This window comes from Carcharhinus amblyrhynchos, chromosome 2 (assembly GCF_965287045.1).
Source record: "Carcharhinus amblyrhynchos chromosome 2, sCarAmb.v2.hapA, whole genome shotgun sequence".
Classification (NCBI taxonomy): domain Eukaryota; kingdom Metazoa; phylum Chordata; class Chondrichthyes; order Carcharhiniformes; family Carcharhinidae; genus Carcharhinus; species Carcharhinus amblyrhynchos.
In genome coordinates, this window is record NC_137325.1 from 7,286,301 (window position 1) to 7,299,430 (window position 13,130).

A 13,130-nucleotide genomic window follows, 5' to 3' on the forward strand; every position below is an offset into this window, starting at 1 on the left:
TTTACAATGACGGTTTCAAAGTTGCACATCGTAATTCACACGCATCCCTCTAGGAGTTTTCAATAGACTGAAAGACTAAAGTAATCAAAAGTTAGAACATGTATGCGCCAGTGGAGAGAATCATAAATCATTCTTGAGAGCATGGTGGAGGCGGTTATAATTGAGGCATTCAAAGGGGAATTGGACCGTTATCCGAAAAGATACAATGGACCTGGTTACAAGCAGAAGGCAGGATTGTCGCACCCAGTGTTTTGTTGGATTGGAGTGTTAGTACAGACCCGAGCAGCTAAGTCACTTTCTCCTGTGCTGCAATCGTTCTGTGACCGGAAAGAGCATTCTAAAACAATCACAACCAGATACGAACTGAGGTGTCTGCATTTTATCTATTTTTTATTAAGTTTTCACTGCCTTTCAAACAAACTTTACTTCCGCATGGATAGCACATGGTTAATGTTGCACAGAGCTATGGTGATGTTTTGGGGAAAGTCTAATCTGGCAATTTAAAATTCTGTGTAAAGCTTGATCCACAAGTGACCCAGTTCTGCAGGTAATGTTACCATGGAAACCTTTGCAACCTGGGCTGTTGACACTTTGCTTCCATCATTCGGCAGGAACCAAGTCTTAGCACATTTACATGTTTGAGAAAAGCAGGGGAGATTAGGTGGTCACCTGCAATACTGCAGCGTACATGCTGTACTAAGTGCTCACTTGTAAGGCCTGCAAGCCAAGTAATCAGCAATTAATGCAGTCACAGCAGTTTCACACCAGATGGAATGTACTAGAGCCCAGACACTAAACAGAAGACTGGATGGCACAGTGTTTAGCACTGCTGCCTCATAGCGCCAGGTTCGATTCCCAGCTCAGGTCACTGTCTATGTGGAGTTTGCACATTCTCCGCATTCTGTGTGGGTTTCCTCTGGATGCTCCGGTTTCCTCCCACACTCCAAAGATGTGCTGGTTAGGTGGATTGGCCATGCTAAATTGCCCCTTAGTGTCAGAGGACTAGCTAGGGTAAATGCAAGGGGTTGTGGGGGTAGGGATTGGGCGGGGATTGTGGTTGGTGCAGACTCGATGGGCTGAATGGCCTCCTTCTGCACTGTAGGATTCTATGAAGAGGTATAGTTTGGGGAACCTCCATTCAAAAGTAAAACAACATGCATAAGTTTGGAGAAATTAGAAATTTTCTTTAATCCATAACAATATCTCGTGTCCAACTTGTGAAGTTATGTTAAATTCATGAATTCAAGCTTATTTGAAGACCATTTTGCTATCGACTATCATTACATGTGGCAGCCTGAACTAGCTTTTGAAAGGCATCAACTCTTTAACTGGTTAGCTGAGCAAATCCTGAGAATAAGATGAATGAAAACTTTTATTATTTTAAGGTTTCAAAGCTTGGCTCACATTCCAGCACGCTTTTGGATACCGTGTTGAATACTGCGCAAGAGTGAGATTATTGGAATGGCGATACAACATTGACTAACCCATAGGTAATAAAAACAGAAAATGCTGGTAAAACATAGGGCTGCACAGTAGTTAGCACTGCTGCCTCAGAACAGGTTCAATTCCTGGCTTGGGTGACTGTGAGGAGTTTGCACTTTCTCCATGTCTGCGTGCGTTTCCTCCGGGTGTTCCGGTTTCCTCCCAAGTCTAAAGATGTGCAGTTAGGTTGATTGGTCACACTAAATTGACCTGAGAGTGTGAGGGGGATTAAATGTGGGGTTACAGGGATGGGTCTTGGGTGGGATGCGGTCGGTACAGACTCAATAGGCCAAATGGGCTCCTTCTGTAGTGTGGGGATTCTATGATCTGTGGAGAGAGAGAGAAGAGTTAAATGTTTTGCATCCTCTCAGTACTGAAGAGTCATCGGGACGTGAAACGTTAACTCTATCTTCTCTCTCCGCAACTGTTGCCAGACCTGTTGGGTTTTTCCAGCATTTCCTGTTTTTATTTCAGATTTCCAGCATTTGCAGTATTTTTGCTTTTATTTAATAGATAAACTGCTAATAGGGGAAGACTCCGTTCCTAACAATATATAATTAGGTGGAGGTGAGACCTGTTCTGTAATTTATTCTGAGCAGCAAATTGCAATGTTTCAGACACTTCACAAGAATCCGTCCATCTCACTAAATGGGCCACCTCCTACGCACGATGAAATACTCCCATGTTAAAATCTTTTTGATTTTAAAATATTTTCACATTTAAAGTACTGCATTTGACTTGACCTCACCCCCTCATATTTCCTGATGAAAGTTCTTTTAAATCTTCGCGGGGGAAGGAGATAGTCTCTCCGATCTTTCTCTGTTTTAAGATTTTTTTTCCTTCAAATCAGCCTGCTTTCACTTGGTGCAGAGCACACACAGGCTAACTGTATTTAATGGCCACCTGAATGATTTTGAACTAAAGAAAATCCAAGATATATGAATTTTGGCTACTGAAAACCAGGTAGTTTTTCCATCACTGATTTTGACAAGGCAGGCAGCAAGGGCAAAACAGTTCATTGCCTTTTATACATGCCCAGTTCAATCCCTGAACAGTGTAAGTGCTCTTATGTAAGCTCCACAGGGCAACTTATCCCTTTTCTTTCTGCAGTGATATATCTGATGAACTTCCTTGTCTGTACTTCTTGGCAACAACTGAAATAAGTTGGGAAAGTACATCAGCAAGAAGGGCAATGGCAGAAATGAAAACCTTATAAAATGGAAAACTCAATCCTATTTTTTAAGTTCAAGTTTATTTATTAGTGTCACAAGTAGGCTTACATTAGCACTGCAATGAAGTTATTGTGAAAATCCCCTAGTTGCCACACTCTGGCGCCATACTTGAGACACTGCAGGAGAATTTAGCATGGCCAATGCACCTTAACCAGCACATCTTTCGGACTGTGGGAGGAAACTGGAGCACCTGGAGGAAACCCATGCAGACACAGGGAGAACTTGGAGACTCCACAGAGACAGTGAGCCAATCAGGGAATCGAACCCAGGTCAGTGTGGCTAGTGAGGCAGCAGAGCTAACCACTGTTCCATTGTGCTGCCCTGAACAAAAAGAGGTAAATATCAATAGATGCTTTTTCTGCTTAAACCAATCAAGCTGCAGTTTTGTTATTGGGTTTTAACACATAATACCTGAGAAGCCCAGACTCACTGGTAGTGGCATTAGTCCCTGTGGCATGTTGGTTTATCTAACTGTCAAGGAACTCTGCTCAGCTTTACTCAAAAATCTGTCTGAATTTAGGTTTTCAAAACATTCTTAAAACTATTTCAGCAAAGATTATTAAACAAGGCTGCTCAATTAAAACTGTGATCCAACCCAAATTAAAGATGAAAATGGTTAAATTAAAAAAAAGGAGATTGTGTTAAAATAACCCGTAATTACACAAATGAGGTTTCTTTGCTAAATTAAAACACTGTAGGCACATATTCTTAATTTAACGGGAACACAAAAACTTGCTTGCAGACTGCTGATCAGTCATAGGCATGGCTTCAGCAACACCATTTTATCGTACAATCACAGAATCCCTACAGTGCAGACAGAGGCCACTCGGCCCATCGACTCTAGACTGATAACCCGACAGGGTATCTTACTTAGGCCTTCTCTACGCTCTATCCCCATAACCCCACATATTTATCATGTCTAATTCATCTAACTTACCCATCTTGGGATACCAAGGGGCAATTTTAGCATGGCCACTCCACCTAACCTGCACATCTTTGAGGGACAGAGGGAGGAAACCGGAGCATCTGGAGGAAACCCAAGCAGACATGGGGAGAACGTGCAAATTCCACACAGTCACCCAAGGCCGGAATTGAACTTTGATTCCTGACTCTGGGAGGCAGCAGAGCTAACCATTGTGCCCCCATGTCACCAGTAAATCATCTACACTAATTTTAACCATATTAATCATCTAATCCTTAGTCATGTACATTAATTTTAGTACAAAACAGTATACACGCACTTACATACTATAGGGCACATTTAACATTTCCCATCACTGAGAACCAAAGTAACGCAGTCATGGCCATTAAAACAGTCACAGTGACAGCGCTGTACCATTTTACCAACAACTGCTCAGAAATGTTGCGGTACTCACGCATGATCACATGTTCAACAAAAAAGATGCCCTTTTACTCTTTTCGTAATTTATTAATCAGAAGCAAAATAATTTGCATCTGGATCCCCAATTAGTTATGTAGAATAGAATCCTACAGATTCTATTCTATCTGGAGGAGGAGGCCGTTCGGCCCATCAAGTCTGCGCCGATCACAATCACATGCAGGCCCTCTCCCCATAACCCCATGCATTTACCCTAGCTAGTCCCCCTGACACCAAGGGGGTGATGTGGCATGGCCAATCCACCTAACCTGCAGATCTTTGGACTGTGGGAGGAAAGCGGAGCACTTGGAGGAAACCCACACAGACACAGAGAGAACGTGCAAACTCCACACAGTCCCCCAAGCTGAGAATCGAATCTGGGTCTCTGGCGCTGTGAGGTAGCAGTACTAACCACCGTGCCACCGTGACTGAGACACTGACAGAATATCTTACCTAGACCTTCTCTTCACCTTACCCCCATAACCCCACATATTTATTATGTCTAATCCACCTAACCTATCTATCCTCTGCTGGACTACACACAGATCGAAAGCAAAGTCTGACCACCTGAGTGGGGCAATCACAGATCTATAATCACACTTGTTTTAAAGCTAACTGTACATTCAGCTGAATTTAAAGCTCACATAGGCTCCATCACTCCTAATTACTATAGGAAAGATCCATTAGCTCAAACGTTACCATGCTGGAAGCTGTGCACAGGACCACAGGTTATCTAATCACTTTGCAATATATTTAATACAGTAATTAAACAAAGCCAAATACACTCGGGAGCATTCTCATTGTGGGTTCAAGTCCCACTCCAGGGATCCTGGTACACAGATTCAGTTTTGGAGGTGCTGTCTTTCAAAGGAGACATTAAACTGAGGCTTTGCCCATTTTCTTGGATTGGATTAAAAGATTCCATCACACTATTCCACAGAACAGCAGGGGAGTTATCCCAGGTGTCCTGGCCAATATTTATTCTCCAATCAACATTGCAATCTGGTCATTATCACACTACTGCTTGTGGGAGTTTGCTGTGCGGATACTGGCTGCCGTGTTTGCTACATTACAGCTGTGACTACATTTCAGAAGTTCTTCATTGGCTGTAAAGTATTTTGGCTCATTTAAAGTGCTGTACAAATGCTCGCCACTTCTTTTCTTTGTACAATATCTCAGATCAAACAGCAGCCCCAACTAAATTGTGGATCAATTATTCCCAAGTTACCACACTTCAGTAGTATGAATAACATCTCACAGGTATCAGAGTGTTCATTATGACAACTCAGACAGGTATGGCATGCATGACACCAAAACAGAAAATGCTGGTAAATCTCAGCGGGTCTGACAGCAGCTTTGAAGAGAGAGAGAGTACAGCCAAATGTTTCATGGTGGCTGTCTTCTCTCTATGCTGCTGAGATTTTCCAGCATTTTCTGTTTCTGTTTCAGATTCCAGCATCCACAGTATTGTGCTTTTAACTGCGTACATGATCCAACTTCTGGTAAAGCTCATCTTTGCTAAAGATTAACCTACAGTCCCAGAATTGTAAATACTTGGAACCTCAGTGGAACATACACTTGATTAAATAAATGCAGTAACGTTGGTGTTTTTATCTTGCAGCTTATTGAAATGTAATTTTTTTTTAGGATGGTTACAGTGCGGAAGGAGACTGTTTGATCCATCATGTCCGTGCTAGCTCTCTCGAACAGCTATTCACCTTGTCTTACTCCCATGCTCATTCCCTGCAGTCCTACTACTTTTTGCTCTTCAGACAACTGTCCCAGTCTCTTTTGTAGCCACGACTGAATTTGCTTCCACTGCACTTTCAGGCAGTGTATTCCAGATCCTAACCACTCACTGCATGAAAAACAGTTTCCTCATGCTGCCGTTGCTTCTTTCATCAACCATCTTAAGTTGGCGTTCTCTCCTTCTTGATCCTTCTGCCAATGGCAACAGTATCTCTCTATCTACTCTGTCTGGACACCTCATGATTTTGAACAACCTGTCAAATCTCCTCTTTAACTATCTCTGATCCAAACAGAACAGTTCCAACTGCTCCAACCTACTCATATAACAGAAGTTCCTCACCACTGGCGCAACTCATATGAATCTTTTCTGCACCCTCTCAATTGCCTTCACCTGCAGTATGGTACCCAGAACTGGACGTAATCCTCCAGTTGAGGCCAAATTAGGGTTTGATACAAGTTTATCATACCTTTCTTGCTTTTATACTCTATATCCTTAATTATAATGAACATCCTCCAGTTCAGACATTTTTGGCTTAGCAACATCCTCTCTCCCCGGAATTACTTTGGATAATTGGGGCAGCATGGTAGCACAATGGTTAGCACTGCTGTGGTGAAGAAAGCCTATGGTATGTTAGCCTTTATAAGAAGGGGTATAGAATATAAGAGCTGGAGTCTAATGTTGCAGTTGTACAGAACGTTGGTTCGGCCGCATTTGGAGTACTGCGTACAGTTCTGGTCGCCTTACTACCAGAAGGACGTGGAGACTCTGGAGAGAGTGCAGAGGAGGTTTACCAGGATGTTGCCTGGTATGGAAGGACTGGGTTATGAGGAAAGATTGAAGAAATTGGGGCTCTTTTCCCTTGAAAGACGCCGACTGAGGGGGGATCTAATAGAGGTATATAAGACTATGAAGGGTATAGATAGAGTAAACAGAGGTAAGCTATTTCCTATAATAGAGACATGTAGGACAAGGGGCCATGGACTTAAGGTGAGGGGGGAGCAGTACAACACAGATATTAGAGGGAGGTTTTTCACACAGAGGGTAGTGGGGGTATGGAATGCTCTGCCAAGTAAGGTGGTGGAGGCAAACACGCTAGAGTCCTTTAAGAGTAACTTAGACAGGCACATGACTGAGTTGGAGATGGGTGGATATAGGAGAACCTTTTAAATAAGGGTCATTAGCATTGGGGCGTCCCTGGTAATGTAAATGGGTATAGTATGATAATAATGTTTTTTTTCTCTCTTTCATTCACAGGTTTTAAATCGGTCCACCTCGTGTCCAACGAGGGGCATACACGCGATGGGTTGTACTGGGGCTGCTCTTGGTTGTTCGAGATTGGCCTAGTGCTTCATGTCGTTAGTGTGTGCCTAAACTGGACAAGATACTGGGCAAGACGACAGCTCAGTGGCTATCGCTGATTGCTGTGCAGACACATGGATTTGGGCCGGTATCTGTGGGAGTTTGCGCATTCTCCCCGTGCTTGCGTGGGTTTTCTCCGGGTGCTTTGGTTTCCTCCCACACCCCAAAGATGTGCTGTTAGGCTGACTGGCAGGAATAAATTGTCTCTAAATCAGTTTCCCTCAATCTGGATGGCCATAAAACATTAGATAGGGGTCATGGGTAGAGAGGTGGACTGGTGGTGTTGAGATGGCGGCGCGGGCTCGTTGAGCCGAAGGGCCCGTTTCCCAGGCTGATTTTGTTCTTTGCCAGAGATCCGGGTTCAATTCCAGCTTCGGGTCACTGCCTGTGCGGAGTTTGCACATTCTCTCCATGTCTGCATGGGTTTCCACCAGCTACTCCAGTTTCCTCCCACATTCCGAAAGATCTGCTGGTTAGGTTGATTGGCTGTGCTAAAGTGACCCGAGTGTCAGAGGGATTAACAAGGTAAATGTGCGGGGTACAGGAATAGGGCATGGGTAATCAGTGCAGACTCGATGGGTCAAATGGCCTCTTTCTGCATGTGGATTCTATGATTCTAATATATATATGGCACACAAACAAGCCATTCGGCCAAAGCAATCAATGCCAGTATTTACACAAGTTTCCTCCATTTTCTCTCATCAAGATCCACTAACATAGCCATCTATTCCTTTTTTCCAGAAACGTTTGCTTAGTCTTCTGTGAAATGTATCAGCATAATTTAGCCACTTGCTGCAATAGGAACAGCCCTATTCCATGTGAACCCAGATTCTAAGAAACAGTATTTTTTTTGAATGTTAAGTGTAGATATAGCTGACAACGCAGAAATACTTCAGCAAGTTTTGTCACTTCAGCTGCATTGCATCTTCTCTCATTATGATCCCAGCTGGATCTGGTTATGACTAGATGGCAAGATCCCAGAATGACCCTGGCTCAAAAGACCATAACTTTTTTTTAAGCAAACATGGAGAAACAGGATCGCTAATTATGCATGAAAAATTTGCTTACGTTACAATACTCTTAGCTTCACAAACCTACACAGATTTTGAAGTTCACACAGGTTAACTTTACCTTGGGCTATAATGGTGTTAGTAACACAAAGTCCCTTTAAACACTCAGCTTACTGTGGTAAGACACACCCTCCGCTCCGAACCCAAGTGAATGCCTATGGATGTCTCCTCAGAGTCACTCCCCCCTCCACCCTGAACTCCAACTTCCACACAAATGATCTCAAATTCCGCTTTCAAGACACACTTTCAAATCTTCTCTTAAACAGTGCTCTCTCCGAGTTGCTTGTGTTAAAAAATACCATTCCAGGATTTTCAAACTATTCTTTCAAACAAAGCTTCTGCTCCATTTTTAACAAGGAATCCAACATCCAGGTTTCACATCTCCCCCTTCAGGATTTCTGTCTTGATTGTTGCACCAATTCTTCACAACTGCTTTAACTATTGATTCCCACACTGTATTAAGATGGCACCAAACTTTTGATTTACCTCTGGTCTGCTCTCCTACTTTAAACCTGGTTGGTGCAGCTGCCTCTTTAACTCAGTACCCTGTATCTGCTTTTCCCTTGAATTCTCTTGACCAGTACCTTGTTCAGCTTCTTGGTTTCTGTTCTCTTAACTTCAGTCTTCCTTAGACGTTCTTTCTGTTCCAATTCCCTGGTTGTCTGGACTGTATTTGATTCATTGGGAAGTCTGCCTTTTGCAGCCTCATAGTCCTGTTCAGCTTTCTTCTGGCAGAGTTGAGGGATGCTCACTTCCCAGCGTCCTATCTTCAACTGCAAACAAATTCAGCTAAAACTGAATTCAAAAAGCCTTTCTACCTTAAAATGGCCCCTGGTTGCTAAACAATGACCTCGTGTTTCTGCTGGCTTCAATTTACTCTTCACGCCATAATCTCTCTAAACATAAAAGTAGTAAGATTTGAACTGAAACCAAAAACCTCACACAAACAAAACTTTTGCCTTGAAGGAACCTAGCTATAGATTTACCATTCCTAAACACGAAATTAAACATAAAACTATGCCTTTTTAAAAATATTAGCAACACAAATATAAATCCTTTAAACTACATTTATTTTCCTAACACCAATACAATTGGGATTAAACATGGAGTTTAATCATATCATTTGGACCCACTAACCACAGATTCCTGGGATTTGCTCCTTTCTCACTGGCAGCACTTGGGCAGAATTGTAGTACAAATCTCATATGTTTGAGCCAACAGCGTTTACCCTGTAATTCTGGTATGGAGAACGCAGTATGAGCTAATACAAAGAACTTCCCAATGTACAAGTGACCAATGGGCAAGGAAACTTGGGAGCCTCCCCTCTCTAAGGTTGGGACATGTGACTGGATGCACAATGTACAATCCTCCAAAGACAGAGCCCAGAATGAGTTGGCGTCTGACTGGAGTCAAGGACAGGGGGTAATAAATTATTTGTTGTTCTGGAGGCGGTAACATATAATTTTCATTATTTTCTGCAAGTGTAGAGGGCCCGTGGGTGTGGTTGCTGTTGTCAATTTATTTCAGAATTTATGATCAGCAGGAACACTAAATGCAGGCAAAATAAAGAATAAATTTTGCACAAAGATACTGGAGCTAACAGGATTTTAAATGGAGGCGTTTCATCTCCTCCCTCTGAATATCATGGAGGCCCAAGGACTACGATACATGGATAAAGAAAAAAAGGTGATCCACAGAACTCATGGCAAACCACATCTTCACATATTCTTGAAGTAGAATTGAGGGCACAGATTTGCAGCTATTGATATATTTTCTCCAGGACTATATATATTACCTGTGCTGCACAGAGTTACAGGCCAGAAGGCATGGAACTTTTTTTGTTAACTGAAAGGGGTTTCTTTAAACAGAGAATCATTTAAAATACCTTTAAGGTGGAACTGTTAGCAGGTAATGTCTGGACTTTGGACAGGGCAGAGTTGGAAATCAGTTGAGGGGTGTGTTACCAATGGAAACATTTCCTGTTCAGTGAGTTGCAACTAATCTCCTCCTCCTAATCCTCTGATAATTCTGCTGCAATCCTCAATTTGGGAACTTATGTTCTAGTTGACTTCTGTCCTTGCTCGTATCAACGTTTTCCTGGCTACAAGCGTAAGCCAAGTTACACTGTGTACCCTAGACATAGTAAAAAGTCTGACAACACCAGGTTTTAGTCCAACCTATTTATTTGATAATAGACTCACAAGCTTTCGGGGTTAGCCCCTTCATCAGGTCCAACGCTGGCATACCCTAGACATCCCACTCAATCACTAGCTCAGCTTATCCCCACACCTCTGCTCCTTTCATTTATCTCAGTTCCACCTCTTCCCTTTTGCTGATAAAACTGTCGACTGCCTTCATCATCTCCAGGCTCAACTTCTTCAAACTTTCTTCAACTTGTCCTCAGCACTTCTCCCATAGGCTTCAACTTATCCAAAGCGATCATCAAATCTCTACAGTGCAGAAGGAGATCATTCACCCATCGAGTCTGCACCAACCACAATCCACCCAGGTTCTATCCCCATAACACCATGTATTTACCCTAGCTAGTCTCCCTGACACTAAGGGGCAATTCAGCATGGCCAATCAACCTAACCTGCACATCTTTGGAGTGTCAGAGGAAACCGGAGCACCCGGAGGAAACCCACGCAGACACAGGGAGAATGTGAAGATTCCACACACAGTGACCCAAGCCAGGAATCGAACTCGGGTCCCTGTCGCTGTGAGGCAGCAGTGCTAACCATAAAACATGTTTTCACATGCAAGAAACGTAACACTCCCAGCTTCGCTAACTTCCACCAGTAACCTGTGTCCCTGTCTATCAATTCCGGAATTCTCATTCAGTTTGCTAATCTTGCCATCGCTTGGCTCCACTTTACCATCTTGGTCATTTCCCTCCCGTTTTGCATCCCTTCATGTACCCTCTCCTGTCTTAACTGACTTTCTTCTCGCGCTTTATTTGGAGTTGCTCGTTCAGTCACTACGCTCCTCAGCCTCGTCACCTTTTCTCTAGCCCAGCTGAACAAAACAGCAAACAAACATTCAATTCTCCCAGTAATTTCCATTGTAGTGATGTCCAAAGATGTGCAGGTCAGGTGGACTGGCCTTGGAAAATGCGCAGGGTTATGGGAAAAGGACAGGGATGGGATGCGGATGGGGGTGTGGGCCTGGGTGGGATGCTCTTTTGGACAGTCAGTGCAGACTCAGTGAGCTGATAGGCTTCCTTCTGCACGTAGGGATTCTATGGTTCTATGCTTATGATCCCAGCTGCAAGAATACTGGATGGGCCCGATTCTTGTTAGGACCTGGCCTGATCGACCATCATCATTTAAAAGAATAGAATATGTGGAAGAACCCAAGGTAAGAAAATAAGTGGCAATACTTCAAGGTTAAATGGAGAATGCAAAAGAATCTATATTTACAAAGCTGGGAAGTAAAGAAACACAAGTCATAATGACTAAATAGCTACAGTGAACAAATAGGATAATAATTCAAACCAATATGAGATTCCACCTTGACTTTTTTTTTTACTGTGACTTTCATTCTGATAGGCTTTTAAACATTCTCATGTACTGGATATATCTGTACAGATCACAGTTCAGATCTGTGGTATACTCTGACCAATATGACCTCCTGGTTTAGACATCGCTGATGGTCACATGCCATGACCCATCAGGCACACAAATATTCCCTGGGCATCTGCTTCACAGTTGGACTTCTCTCTTTACAAAGCTACCCAATTCTCTAAACTTACAAAGCTGAGTTCTCCTGTAAAATACAACAGGCTGGATGTCTGCAGCCTCCAGGTCAGCCCCTCTCACAATTACATTTTTTCTAAAGAAAATAGAACCACTACTTTTCCTTTTAAAGCATAGCTTCACCTTCAGCAATATTCTCCATAGCAACCCCAGGGCTATCTTGCTTCTAAAAGCTGGACAAAGGTTCAGACATGGTTTGTAAACAGACTAAACCAAAGCAAAAGTATACACACCCAATTCTCTTTAAACTCTACATTCTTTAACTTTAATAGACAATAGAGAGAATTATAACACCGTGTGATTCTTTAATTTCATTCTACAAGAACGACACCCTATCTTCAAGATTCATACAAAATCACTGATAATTCAGCAGCAATTTACAAGCTCTGAAATACCTCTGAGAATGAAAGACATTTTGCAGTAATCTCAGGAATTGTGCTGGGCTGCAACGTCCAGCTGTTAGTTTTCATTAGCTCAAGAATAAATAAATGGAACTTCAAGATGAACGCTATGCTTAATAACTTAGCAGTTGATGGATTAAAGACGTGATTTTTATTAAAAAAGAATTTTTGCAGATGTTGAAGTGTTTCCAAATGGAACACAGTTCTGGCAGTATCCAATTATTGGAGAACCTGCTGCAAGAATGGTTTGAGCACATGAATTCACCTTGCAAAAATTAAATCAGCATCACCTCAGTAAATAATCAAGCGGTAAGGCAAGACTAGAGTTGGCAGGTCTTCCAGTCATTATTCAACCAATACAACTTGTCTTCAGATTTTATTCTAATCACTTTAGGTATGGCACTTGGTGATCCATCACGCAGGTTGACACTGTCAAACACCACAGGCACAATGTTTCATCTTTAATTAATCTGCAGGGCAACTTAATGGTTGAAAAAATATTCTTGGAAGCCAGCGTTCATTCAATGGTTAACGAGAAGAATTATAAAGGCAGTCACAGCACAGAGCTATTGGAGTTAACGGGCCAAAAATGCTGAGTAATTCTTGAATCAAATTATTGGCTAATATTAATCAGGTCTCAGTTTTAAGCAGTGCTGTCATTCTTTTTAAGCAACCACCCCCCGCCCCCCCACCCAACCTCCCC

The 13,130-nt window shown here is 42.6% G+C and overlaps 1 protein-coding gene across 1 annotated transcript in view; it reads right to left on the reverse strand.

Annotated features, from left to right (window-relative positions):
• mrpl3 (mitochondrial ribosomal protein L3) overlaps window positions 1–13,130 on the reverse strand; it is a 55,021-nt gene that overhangs the window by 19,003 nt on the left and 22,888 nt on the right. The gene's annotated exons all lie outside the window — the stretch shown is intronic.